At 45.8% G+C, this 12,264-nt stretch overlaps 1 protein-coding gene across 2 annotated transcripts in view; it reads left to right on the top strand.

Annotated features, from left to right (window-relative positions):
- Positions 1-11,997, top strand: part of FAF1 (Fas associated factor 1) — a 620,612-nt gene extending 608,615 nt beyond the window's left edge. The window contains exons 20-22 of one of the 2 annotated variants that reach the window (XR_010321388.1): positions 1,853-1,997; positions 8,299-8,427; positions 8,622-11,996. The gene's annotated coding sequence lies outside the window, so the exon portion shown is untranslated. Of the gene's footprint in view, positions 1-1,852; positions 1,998-8,298 lie in introns of both variants that reach the window. The other variant, XR_010321387.1, reaches the window with a different exon arrangement.
- The last annotated feature ends 267 nt before the right edge of the window (positions 11,998-12,264 follow it).

The following is a 12,264-nucleotide window of genomic DNA, read 5'->3' as shown; positions in this document are numbered from 1 at the left end:
GCTTGGACTTCTTCCTTCAGTACCATTGGTTCCTGATCATATGCCACATCTTGAAATGGTTGAATATCGACTAATTCCTTTTGGTATAATGACTCTGTGTACGCCTTCCATCTTCTCTTGATGCTTCCTGCGTCGTTTAATATTTTCCCCATGGAATCCTTCACTATTGCTACTCGAGGCTTGAATTTTTTCCTCAGTTCTTTCAGCTTGAGAAACGCCGAGTGTGTTCTTCCCTTTTGGTTTTCCATCTCCAGCTCTTTGCACATGTCATTATAATACTTTGTCTTCTCCAGAGGCCCTTTGAAATCTTCTGTTCAGTTCTTTTACTTCATCAATTCTTCCTTTTGCTTTAGCTGCTCTACACTCAAGAGCAAGTTTCAGAGTCTTCTCTGATATCCATCTTGGTCTTTTCTTTCTTTCCTGTCTTTTCAGTGACCTCTTGCTTTCTTCATGGTTGATGTCCTTGATGTCATTCCACACCTCGTCTGGTCTTCGGTCACTAGTGTTCAGTGCGTCAAATCTATTCTTCAAATGGTCTCTAAATTCTGGTGGGATAGACTCAAGGTCATATTTTGACTCTCGTGGACTTGCTCTGATTTTCTTCAGTTTCAGCTTGAACTTGCATGGGACCAACTGATGGTCTGTTCCACAGTCGGCCCCTGGCCTTGTTCTGACTGATGATATTGAGCTTTTCTATTGTCTCTTTCCACAGATGTAGTCAATCTGGTTTCTGTGTGTTCCATCTGGCGAGGTCCATGTGTATAGTCACCGTTTATGTTGGTGAAAGAAGGTATTTGCAATGAAGAAGTCATTGGTCTTGCAGAATTCTATCATTTGCTCTCCGGCATTGTTTCTATCACCAAGGCCCTATTTTCCAACTACTGGTCCTTCTTCTTTGTTTCCAACTTTGCATTCCAATTGCCAGTAATTATCAATGCATCTTGATTGCATGTTCAATGAATTTCAGACTGCAGCAGCTGATAAAAATCTTCTATTTCTTCATCTTTGGCCCTAGTGGTTGGTGCATAAATTTGAATAATAGTTGTATTAACTGGTCTTCCTTTTAGACCTATGGATATTATCCTATCACTGGCAGCGTTGTACTTCAGGATAGATCTTGAAACGTTCTTTTTGACGATGAATGCAACACCATTCCTCTTCGAGTTGTCATTCCCAGCATAGTAGACTATATGATTGTCCGATTCGAAATGGCCAATACCAGTCCATTTCAGCTCACTTCTAATGCCTAGGATATCGACGTTTATGCATTCCATTTCATTTTTGGCGATTTCCAGTTTTCCTAGATTCATACTTCGTACATTCCAGGTTCCGATTATTAATGGATGTTTGCAGCTGTTTCTTCTCATTTTGAGTCGTGCCACATCAGCAAATGAAAGTCCTGAAAGCTTTACTCCATCCGTGTCATTAAGGTCAACTCTACTTTGAGGAGGCAGCTCTTCCCCAGTCATCTTTTGAGTGCCTTCCAAGCTGGGGGGCTCATCTTCCAGCACTATATCAGACAGTGTTCCACTGCTATTCATAAGGTTTTCACTAGCTAATGCTTTTCAGAAGTAGACTGCCGGGTCCTTCTTCCTAGTCTGTCATAGTCTGGAAGCTCAGCTGAAACCTGTCCTCCATGGGTGACCCTGCTTGTATCTGAATACCGATGGCATAACTTCCAGCATCACAGCAACACACAAGCCCCCACAGTACGACAAACTGACAGACACCTTGCTACACACTCCCAATTACTCTCCCCCCAATGAGACAGCCCGCTCTCTCCCTCCACTCTCTCTTTTCATGTCCTTTTCACCAGCTTCTAACCCCCTCTACCCTCTCATCTCCCCTCCAGGCAGGAGATGCCAACATAGTCTCAAGTGTCCACCTGATTCAAGAAGCTCACTCCTCACCAGCATCCCTCTCCAACCCATTGTCCAGTCCAATCCATGTCTGAAGAGTTGACTTCGGGAATGGTTCCTGTCCTGGGCCAACAGAAGGTTTGGAGGCCATGACCACCGGGGTCCTTCCAGTCTCAGTCAGATCATTAAGTCTGGTCTTATGAGAATTTGGGGTCTGCATCCCACTGCCCTCCTGCCCCCCCAGGGGTTCTCTGTTGTGTTCCCTGACAGGGCAGTCATCGGTTGTAGCTGGGCACCATCTAGTTCTGGTCTCAGGGTGATGTAGTCGCTGATTCATGTGGCCCTTTCTGTCTCTTGGGCTCGTAATCGCCTTGTGTCCTTGGTGTTCTTCATTCTCCTTTGATCCAGGGGGATAGAGACCAATTGATGCATCTTAGATGGCTGCTTACTAGCGTTTAAGACCCCAGACGTCACTCTTTAAAGTGGGATGCAGAATGTTTTTTTAATAGATTTTATTATGCCAATTGACTTAGATGTCCCCTGAAACCATGGTCCCCAGACCCCTGCCCCTGCTACGCTGGCCTTCAAAGTATTTAGTTTATTCAGGAAACTTCTTCGCTTTTGGTTTAGTCCAATTGTGCTGACCTCCCCTGTATTGCGTGTTGTCTTTGCCATCACCTAAAGTAGTTCTTACCTACTATCTAATAGTGAGTACCTCTCTCCCACCCTCCCTCCCTTCCCCTCCCATAACCACAAAAGAATATTTTCTTCTCAGTTTAAACTATTTCTCAAGTTCTTATAATAGTGGTCTTATACAATATTTGTCCTTTTGCAACTGACTAATTTCACTCAGCATAATGCCTTCCAGGTTCCTCCATGTTATGAACATGTTTCACAGATTCCTCACTGTTCTTTATCGATGCGTAGTAAGGTGGGTGATCTTGACCCCATTTTAAAGCTGCAGCAGGCTCAAAGAGGTGGAGTGACTTGCCCAAGCTCCATAGCTAGTAAAGAGCAGAGTTTCTGACCCAGACCTTTAACTCCAAAGCCCTTGCTGTGTTTATGACAATGCAGTGCTGCCTTCAAGGAAAGTATGACACGTTACCAACACGTTTCAAATGATAATTACAGTAACAATCGCATCTAAAAAAGTGTAGGTGAATGCTAAGGGAGGTAAAACCACAATCCATAGAAAACTCAGCTGTCCAAAATGACTCATTCCCCAAGAGTTCTTAGTGCTATGTTATATAGAAATGTGTCAGGAGCCAGAATTTAAGCAGTGTCTTTTATTTTTAAGCATATGTAGTCATTGAAGAAAGATCCTGTAGCCTCTAAATCTTTCACATCTCCAAAATCCATTCCCTGGTCCTCACCCTTTATCCCATTGCCATATCTTCCCTTCAGACCTTTATAATAATCTCTCACCTGGGCTGTAAAACCACATCCCAAATGATCTCCCTTTCCAGTCCCTTCTCTTCTAGACCATTCTCTACACAGCTGCCAGAAAGAGCTTTCTAAAACACCTGCCTTACCCTGCCACACCCCTGCTTTAAACCCCTCAAAGGCTTCCCATTGCCCTTTGAATAAAATCCAAACTCCTAGATTGGCTTTTAAAACCCCTGTGATCTGGTCCTTGCCTCCCTCCCCATCTGTATGTCCAGCCACATCCTAAATACACATTCAGAGGCACCAGCTTTCTATCACCCCTAGGCCTTGCACACTCTGTTCCCTCTGTCCTGAGTGCCCTTCCATCACCACTAGACCCCACCACCCATCCGTCCTTCACCTTCAGTTGAGACTTCACTTCTCCCCAGTGATTTCCCTGACCATTGCCACACCCCCTGCACACCCTCCTGGCTAGAGGCCCGTGCTGTGCATCTTTAACCCCTGGTGCTGCCTTTTCTTGGCATGAGATCATTCTGAACTTACATGTCCTCCTGCCTTCACTCCAGACTGTTAGCCCCCAGGAGTCTGAGTCACTTCAGATCCTCAATACATAGCAAAACGTCTAGTACACAGTAAGCACACAGTAATTTTGTTGGATTTATTTTTGACTGAATTTAAGCAAAGAGCTAATGACGTCCATGTACTAATAAGGTAGGTCACTTTCATCTCTAATGTCTAACTCATCTGGGAATACTTCGGGGGCAGGGGCTAGCTCTTAATCATCTGTTTATTTCCAGAGCCAGCCCAGGGTCTGGTACACAGCCTTCAAACAGCCAGTGGTTACTGACGCAGTTAATTAATTGGAGCTGGAGCAAAACCAACTGGAGCTGCTGAGGAAGGAAAGTAAAGAAATCGGTGTTGAGTACCTAGGTCAGCCCAGCACAATGCTAGGGGGTTTACACACTCAGCCCTCCCACACCATCCTCAGGATTACTCTGTGAAGCTGGCATTATTATTTTCCCTATTTTCTAGTTCAGAAAACTGAGGATCAGAGAAATTATGCCACTACTCCAGAGACACACAGCTGGTAGGGAGAGGGAGAGGGCTCCCATTCTGGATCTGTGCTCAAAGCTCATGCCTGTTCTGCTGTCCTTCATTGATGAGGCTCCTCTCCCTGAGGTGTTTCAGCAGCTCTCCCTTCTAACCATAGACAATGGAGTATAACAACATTCTCAACCACCTCCCCCTTGTATCTTCTAGCATTCCTCCCACCTCTCAGACACCTTCTCTGTCTCCTATGTGGGGTTTTCCTGCTCTGCCTGTCTGTGAGATGTCAGCATCCCTTCAGTTCCTTCTTCAGCCCTCTGCTCTTCTCAAACTCCTTAGATAAGAGGCAGTTTTCCCTTCAACGCTCACCTCAGATTTTCCTAAGGTATAAACTCTGTGAGAGTAGGATCTGTGTCAGTAGGAATTTTTTTTTTTTTAATCTCAGTGCTGGCCCAGCACAGCATATGTGCTTGATAAATAACTGTTAATATAGTGAGCTTTTAAACCATGTTATTGTGTACCAGGCACTGAGTGCTTTAATTGTATTGACTCATTTGCTCCTCACAACAACCCTGTGCAGTAGGGGCTATTATTGTCTCCACTTAATTGGTGAGCAAACTGAGGCACGAAGAGATTAGGTAATTTGCCCAAGATTACACAGCTAGAGGAGACCCCGTAGTGCAGTGGTTAAGAGCTCGGCTGCTAACCAAAAAGGCTGGCAGTTTGAATCCACCAGCTGCTCCTTGGAAACTCTGTCTCATAGGGTCACTATGAGTTGGAATTGATTGACAGCAATGAGTTTGTTTTGTTGTTGTTGCTGTTGTGTGTGCGTGTGTGTGTGTGTGTGTGTGTGTTTTGGGGGGTGGGGAACACAGCTAGTAAACTGAGGAGCCAGGATTCAAACCCAGGCAGTTTGGCTCCAGTGTTCAGGTTATCACCACTACTCTCCACTGTTCCTCCAAGAAGCTTCCTGGCATCCCGGAACCCCTGGGCAGGTTAGGGTCCTCGTCTCACCCCTGTGTTTGCCTCTAGTAGAGCATTTATCTCATTGTCGTGATTGTTTGCACAGAAGTCTTCCCCTCTGGACTGTGATAGGTCAGTCCCCACAGGGCCTGGCACAAGCACAGACAGTAAATGTTACATGAATGGAAAACTACCCTATGAGGTGGGACATACTACCCCTGCTTCATACATTGATAAACTAAGGCTCAGACAGGTAAAGTCATTTGCCCAAGGTCACATAGCTACTATATAAAGTACCCATCACCCATACTTGTGTCTATCTCCAAAGCAAAGCAAATAATTTCCCACCTTGCATTTAATTTAAGTGCTGTTCTGACTCATCCATTCACCACTTAGGCCTTTTGTTAAACACTGGAGTCTCAGCCACTGCCCTTGAACCAGACCACCAGGCTGGGTTGGGGTGGGGCCACCAATTACAGGGCAGTGCGGTTAGTGCTAGAAGAGTTGGGGCTGTGAGAACCCAGAGGGGGCCCCCAGTCCTGATGGTCAGAAAGGCTTCTGGGGAGAGGTAAACCCATTTGGGAGCACTGGCCAGAGGTCACTCTGCTAAGTGGTCCCAGTCAAGCCTGGCAGGCAGAGATTGCAGTGATTTAAAAAAGGGAGGCATTCTACAGGATCCCATGGAGTCTGCCCCTCTGGGATCAGGCCTCCAGGCCCCTGAAAATGTTATCTGCCTCACTTGCGCACACACCGGTAACATTGGCATAGGGCTTTTTCTGCAGAGTCAGCAACAAGGAGAGTCTTACTGAAACTTTCAGTGTTTTTGGGGTGGGGGGAGCACATGTAAGGGAGACCAGGTGGGCATCCACGAACTTTGCTGTATTTGCAGAGATGGCTGCCAAAGCCTCAGCTGGACTGCGCATCCCACGTGGGAATCGTAATCTTCCTACCTGGGTCTGCATAGTCCTCTCCTCATTTCAGCATTTCCAAATACAACAGGTTTACCTTCCTCATACAGATGGAGGAACTGCCCAGAGCAGGGAAGGGACTTGCCCAAGGTCTCATATTCTGGCGTACCTTGAACCACACTGAGCATCAACGAGGAACTGGCTTGTGTAGTTATCACTACCAGTTTCAGTTTCTTCATATAAAAATGGGTGATTTTATGAGTTTTACATGCTATAGGGAGGTCATGGGCATAGAGGAAAGACCATGTTCTCTGAAATAAGAACTAAGTTTGAATAAAGGCTGCATCATTTTCTAGCTGTGTGACTTTGGGCAAGTCACTTAACCTCTCTGAGTCTCCTTTCCTGGTCTCCAAAGTAGGATTAAGTGTCTCCCAAATGGAAACTAGACAACATTAGTACCAGATACCTGCCAGGCAAAATAACATATAGCCTGATCCTGAGCATCATATTGCAAATATATTCTTATAAAGATAATATAGATATTAAAAAGACAGAACCTAACATTATATATGTGTGTTTGTATATATATATATTTCTGCACCCTTAAATACACCCCTAAATAATATATACGTGTGTGTGTGTGTGTGTGTATAACTTTACATCCTGATCTACACTTTGCTTTTGTAACTCAATATAGATTGATCCTGAAGAAGTAGGCATTTGTTAGGCAGACAGGTGGAGGATGGTGTTTCAGGCAGAGGGAACAGCATATTTGAAGGCATAGAGGAATGAAAGTATAGCCAGTGTGGGGAAGAGGGAAAAATCTGGCATCATACAAGCATAGGGTAAGTGTAGAGAGGGCAGGGTGGGGAGCAGGTGGTGAAAGAAGTTGCTATCAAGATAAAGCCAAATTATGCTGTGTAAACTTTCACCTTAAACACAATAAAATATTATTTTAAAAAAAGGTAAAGCCAAATTAGAAGGGCTCTTGTATACTCAGCAAAACCTCTGGGATCAATAAGTGCTTATTAAAATGACTAAATAAGAAGTGTACTGATTAAAAACTTGGTCTCTGGAGCCAGACTGCCTGGGATTGAATCTTGGCTCACTACTTACTAGCTGTGTGGCCCTGGACAAATTACTTGACCTCTCTGAGATTCACTTAGAGGACAATAATAGTACCCTGAGTTAATACATGTAAAATTGCTTAGAACAGTATCTGGGTTACAGGAGATGCTACATAAGGTGCTATTTTTTAAATATGTACAAAGGTACACAATTATTAATTTTATTATCAAAATATGCTAGATGCAGGAGTAGAATGGACAGAGGCTTTGGAATTAAATGGGTCTGAGTTGAGGTGAGTCCCAACCCTCCCCCTGACCAGTGACCGACTTCAGTTTTCCCATCTGTAAAACAGGGTAACAACACCTATCTTGCAGGAATAAAAAAACTAAAGCCAATGACTGGGAGATAGTGTAGGTGCCCGATAAATATTATATTCCAGTAACAAAGAAGTGAGCAGCGCAGCCCAGGGCCCACCCCCCAGCCTCTGAGAAGCCCCCCCCACCACCACCCCCGACCTGTTCTCAGGACCCTCACCGTTGGAGGCACACTGGCTCTGCTGCTTCCTAGTCCAAGTGTGTCTCCCCAAGGGCAGGGGCTGGGCCCTTGGCCCTGTGTGAAGAACTGCTTTGTGCTTTCTGGGCAAATGTGTTTCTGGTGGGTGGAGTGGGTGAGGTGATCTGAGGAGGAAATGGCCCAGAGTTCCAGGGGGACCTTGAGTACCTCTGGGCCTGCCAGAAGGTCTCTGGGCCTTGCAAACCAGAATTCTGGTTCTGGGGAGATTTCAGGTTAGGATCCAGGAGCACAGTCACCTGGAGTGGCACTTCCTGACACCAGCTCCCAGCTCCCTGCAGTCTTCTTTCTGTCAGAGACAAACAGGTGCTGCAAAGGGAATGGTTTTTCTCTCTGGAATGAAGGCAAGGAGAGGGATTAATTCATTCGGCAACTGCCTAAGAAACTACAATAACCAATATTTCTTAAGTGTTTGCTATGTGCCAGACACCTAGCAGGACTTCACAGGACTGTGTTACTGACCCTCCCTGACAGTGTTACTTACCCTCGTCTTACAGAGGAGGGGATGAGACAAAGGCAGGACTCCACCCCAGGTTGGCTCCCACACTGGCAGCCCTGGCAGGCCAGGCCCTGTGACCAGAGGTGATGAGGACACATGAAGAAGCGTGCCAGACACTTGACCAACAGTAAGAACACAGTGTGGTCAACCCTGGGGGCTGGAGGAAGGGGAGTAAATATGCCCCCAAGGAAAGTGGCTCCAAATAGGGAAGGGACATGCTCTAGTGCCCCCAACCCCATGAGGTCAGTTGGAGAAAGAGGTGGGAAATTGGCCTCAACTCTGCCTCCTTGTTTCCAACCAGTCTCACTTTCTTCTCTGTAGATGCAAAAGAACAGTTCTCACCCCCTTCCCCCAACTAGCTGTACGACCCTGGGAAAGTCACTTCCTCTCTGTGCCTCAGTTTCCTCTGTTGTAAGTTGGAGATGAATGTGAGTGACCATGTGGCTTCAAAGACAGCCAAATGGGGAGGCACTTGGAGAGCTTGCAAAGTCAGTGGACCCTTCTTGTGCCTCTGACAAGAGACACTGGGGCATCCCAGAGGCGGGGTCCTAAAGAACAAGTAGAAGTTTTCCAGGTGACTAACAGGTCTGGGACTGGGAGCCAGCCTAGCATCAGCCGGAAGAGGCTCTGTGCATCAGTACATCCTCAAGCCTGGACTCTGAAACTGCCACTGGGGCAAGAAAGCCTACTGTGAGCCACTACCCCTCCTCCACCCGCGCCAGGACAGAGGTTTAATGTGTGGGGCTCGGCTCCGGGCCAACCAATATGCGGCTCCTAACTGGAAAAGGATGAGTTAGGGCGGCCGGTAGCCAGCCATGCAGCTAGGAACTCGCCCGGGTACACACAGCCGGTCGGAGACTGCGCGTCCCAGCGGGAAAAGCGGTGCAGAGGTGAGATGAGGGGTAGAGACACTCAGAGTAGGAGAACTTGTTGAGGGAAAGACGCCAACTGTGAGAGAGAGTGTAGACAGGGGCTCTGAGGAGGTCGATCAGGCTTCTCTCTCCCGCCTCCACTCCTCTATCTTGTTTTTGGTCAATGACCCGAGGTTACAGGCTGGGAGTGTGCGGCAGCCGACCGGCCCTCGCCGCACTGCCAAGGAGGTACTTGGACTCAAACCCAAGCTGATCCCGCCCAGGAGCCAAGCCCTAAGGCTCTTCTCCTCCACAGTGCCCTCCCCGGACACGAGGTGGCCTGGCCGCTGCTGTCTTCCAGCCCATCGACTCCGGGGAGAGCCCAGAGAGACTGGCGACTCGTCTGCGGTCGCACAGCGCGGTGGAGGTGCGGAATCTTGGCTGACGCATGTGCCCGGGGCTGATTCTCCGGATCGCCGTTTCCAGAAACTCTCTAGGGAGATGGTTACTAGGAGAAGGAAGATCCAAAGAAGACTATTTTGTGGGTGCACACCGTTCCCAAAACCCCAGGAGGACTTGCAAATCGCTTGGGCTGTTGCACTCTGTTTTGGAACCGCGTCCCCTTCTTTCCTCGGCCTTGTCAATTCACGATGCTGCCAAACTCAGCTCGGGAAAACTGTGAGAACTGATTTAAAATGAGGGGTGGGAGACCGGTTCCAAGATAAATACACAAGAATCTGTAACTTTCTTAAGCTCCTGCCATTACCAGTTAGACTTGTGATGGGTGAAAAAATTCTGTTTACCATGGTCACATAAAATACCAGGAATATGCTTAAGAAACAGAACTATAGAAAGAAAATGACATCTACCAATGTATATTAAAGTCGTGAATAAATAAAGTCACACTGTGTCCTAGATGGAAATACCCTGTATTGTGAAGATGCATAATCTCCCTCATAAATTTCTAAAGGCAATTTAACTCCAATCAAATTGCCAAAAGTGTTTTCTTTTTCTTTTTTGGAACTGGCTTTAAAATTTCCAAAAGTATTTATTTTGAAAATAGCCAGGAGAATTTGAAAAAGAAGAATCAGGAATAAGGAGGGCTTGTTCTTTCAAGTATTACAAAGCTACACTAATTGAAACAGTGAGGCTGGTGCAAGAGTGAGCTGTTCTCTGAAAAAGAAGAGAAATGCTGAAATCAACCTGAGGTTGTCTGACTTGAGAATTTAGTCTGCAGTGAAGGTGGTATTTCGTGTCGGTGGGGAAAGGGTGGGTCATTAAACAGTGCTGTGGCAACTGGCTAATCATTTGGGAAAAAATTAAGATACAAGCCTACTTCACACCTTCCACCAAAATTATTTTCAAATAAATTAAAGATGTAAATAATGAAAAAGTGCTAATATAAAATAGAAGTGAATGCTTTTAGAATGTTGGATTTGGAAAATCCTTGTTAAGTATGATACTATAAATCAAATCTATAAAGAAAAGTGGTCAGATTTGGTTATATAAATGTTTAAACTTCTGTATAACAATAATGAAAGAGTATAATAAAGTCAAAAGAAGGACAAAAATATGGGGGGACACTTGCAGCATGTGTTGCAGATTAAAGACAGTAGTAACTGCTTTGATATTGTCTTTAATATATAAACAGCTATTATAAATTAAGGAAAGGAAAAGCGCTATGATAAAAAAATTAGCAAAGGATATACACAGATAAACACACACACACACAAACCCACAAGTGACCAAGACATATATGAAATACTGTTTTTCCTGCTTGAATTGGCAAAGATTTAAAAAGTCAGCAAGATGCACTGCTGTTGAGTGTGTTCACTGATACAATCTTCTCTGAGGACTATCAGACAGGCAGCTGCAAAAAGCCTTAAAGAAAAAAAAAAAAGGAAAAGAGCCAAACAATCTTATTTCTAAGAATTTGTCTTAAGGAAATAATTAGGCAAATTCACAAAGGACATTCATGGTAGCAATGTTTATTATAGCTAAAATTAGAAGCTAAGTATCTATTAATAGAGAATTGGCTAAATAAATTAGGGTGCATTCATACAATGCTATATTAAGCAATCTTCTAAGATTATGTAGACCTATAATTAATATGAAAAGATGTTCATCATATTTGTAAACAAAGCAACAACCAAAAGTATATTTTTGTAAATTGTGTGCACAGAAGAGTTTAGAAAGATATATTCCAAATATACTTTGCTGAATTGTCCTAAGTGTTTTATAATAAGAGGCATTACTTTATCAGAACAAATGACAATGTTTCCTTTTGGGAAGTCTAACTTCTCATTCAGGGGTCCCCTCCTTTCCGCAGACCCCAAGATCAGGGACTCCCACAGCAACTCTGTTCTATGAAGTCACTGGGGGGTGATCGTGTGCCCATTTGACCAACGAACTTCAACTTCGAAAGGGCCCATCACGGTTGATTCATCTCTGATCCCCAGGCCTCAGGGCCTGGCACTACTAGATAGATGCTCAACAAGTCCTGTTGCGTGCATGAATAACCCGATCTTTCTTTTTTTTTTTTTCCGTGAATGCGCGCTGAGAATTGACTCAAGTCGAACGTAATGGGAAGCCTCTAGGTCTGAGCCTACTCGCCCAGAACAGAAGGTGAGGGGAAAAAAAGCCTCAGAGTGGGAGGCGGATGGGGTTCCCGGACAAGTTATGTCGCCTCCCTGAATTTGGCTCTCTGATCTGTGAAACGTGGGACATCACACCTCCCCTAAGGACTTCGTACCAAGAGCCACATCACACACCAAGTGCTGAACAGAGGGGCTGTACACAGTAGGCGCTCACTAAGTCGAAGTAAATAATTGGGCAATGAGCAACTCTCCCACGCATTTGTCCCAGGCTTAGATGCGCTCAACCGGAAGATGGTGGAGATAGGAAGCCCAGCGACACTAGGCGACCGCCTCCCCTGCGCTGGCCCTGCAGGCGCGGAGGCTGGGATCCAAAGGACTGCGGCGGCTGGGGCCCGGTGCTGGGGGCTTTGGCCGCGCTCTCAGCTCCCGCGCCCGCGCTCCCCCGCCTTCAGCTGGCTCCCTGGCTGGGCTCTGGTGCCGGGTCGGGGGTCCAAAATAAGGCTGAGCACCAGCGGG

The sequence above is a fragment of the Loxodonta africana genome, chromosome 3 (genome assembly GCF_030014295.1).
Source record: "Loxodonta africana isolate mLoxAfr1 chromosome 3, mLoxAfr1.hap2, whole genome shotgun sequence".
NCBI lineage: Eukaryota > Metazoa > Chordata > Mammalia > Proboscidea > Elephantidae > Loxodonta > Loxodonta africana.
The sequence above is the reverse complement of the archived record's forward strand: the minus strand, read 5'-3'. Positions and strand labels throughout refer to the sequence as shown.